Raw genomic sequence first — 1834 nt, forward strand, 5'->3', positions numbered from 1 at the left:
GCGTTAAATTTAGATAGCCTAGATGATAAGAAAAAATAAATAAGTAGCGTTATTTGATTTGATTGAATGTTTAAGAAAGAAAATCAAAGAACTCTCGTCAATTTATTTTCATGACAAAAATACAGAGAAATATCAAAAAATAATATTATTGTTTGAAAATTTTTATGTTCGTTCGAGAATGTTTAATTTTTTTAATTAACAGGCACACGTCTATATTTTTAAAATAAGAAATTTGCAATTGAAGAACATAAATAAAAACAAATCATAAAAATTAAGGTTGTCTAAAAAAATTATATATTTTAGTATGCATGATTTATAAAAAATATTATATTTTAAATATATATTTATCGATAGTATGCATGATTTATAAAAAATATTATTATTTTTAAATTATTATATTTATCGATAGTTAAACTCAAAATAATTACTTTACTTATATTTTAAAATATTAGATGTTTTTAATAATGTGTGAAAATATTTTAATATGTAGTATTTTATTAATCGGATAGCATTTCCTTATTCTTCCTCTAAATTATTTAAATTATAGTCCATTCTATTCGAATTTATTTCAATTCTAGCCCTCTTTCTATGCAATTCTCTTTCGATTTTTTGCCTCTAATTTCAATTTAGTCGCAATTTTAGCCCTTTCGCTCATTGTAATTATTTCAGATTTCAATCAAACTCATCCCTTTTAATCTTGACCACCCATCTCACTCCAACTTAATCTCAGCCTTACATCTATTTTAAATCAACGATCAAGATCTATTTTCCTATTTTAATCTACCAAAAGGAACCAACCCTAAACTAATTCATTCTTCATCTCTTTCTCCTTACCGCCGCCCAGCCTCCTTCTCTCTCTCATTCTCCGTCCATTTCCGGCGAGAACCAGCAGCTGTGACCAGCAGCCCCGGCGTCGTCCTCTCTTCTCCTTCCCTTCCCGTCGCCTCTTTCTCTCTTCTCCTCCGTCGAAGACAACCAGCAGCTCTAACCGGCGAGCAATAACAACTAGCAGCCAGGCGAGCTAGCACAAGCAGCAGCTCCGGCAGGCGACCTCCGATCAGCGAGCATCCACCAAAGATTCCACGGCGAAGCAGCAGTGCCAGCGTGACAAGCAACTCCGGCCAGCGAGCCACTGCGAAGCTCCAACGCCGGCGAGTAACAACAACACTAGCGAACGCCAGCAGCTCCAGCGCCACCAGTCGCCTATTTCTCCTGCGAAAACGGCAATCACTTTGCATAATTTGGATTGCTTAAGATGGATCTTAACTGATCCATCCCAGGTACAAATTCCTTTACTTATAATTTTAAGCATGTCACTGGGAATATTGTAAAATGTGAGATAGTTGCACCTTTTCGTTTTAGATTTCAAATTCTTACGATATGTGTGGGCTGCCTGTTCTTGGAAATTATGTGTGTGTGACCCTTAGTTTATAATCAATTATCTAGCATGCTATGGTGTTTGTTTATGTTGAAATATTCGCCTATGTTGGTGTTCATCTTGAGGTTTGGAATAATTTGTGAATTCTTGACTGTCTGTATCAGTGATTGTTTATCAAGTTCAGTCTTGATTGAGAACCAGCCCGTTATTTTTCAATCTGCTCCTAACATTCTTTTTACCTTATTGAATCCAATGTAAAATATGTCCTAATTAATGCTTTAAATTGATCCTTCGGCTATATATATTTCGTATCAATTTCTGATTTATTTGATTGTATTAGATTATTATAAAATGTGAGCATAAATCTGAATGTAATTCCCACTTCCTTAAATAATTATGTCTATTGGTTTAACTATATCAATTATGTCTATTGGGATTTTAGGACTAGTTTGAATT

The sequence above is a fragment of the Solanum tuberosum genome, unplaced genomic scaffold, assembly GCF_000226075.1.
Source record: "Solanum tuberosum cultivar DM 1-3 516 R44 unplaced genomic scaffold, SolTub_3.0 scf01010, whole genome shotgun sequence".
In the NCBI taxonomy this organism is placed as follows: domain Eukaryota; kingdom Viridiplantae; phylum Streptophyta; class Magnoliopsida; order Solanales; family Solanaceae; genus Solanum; species Solanum tuberosum.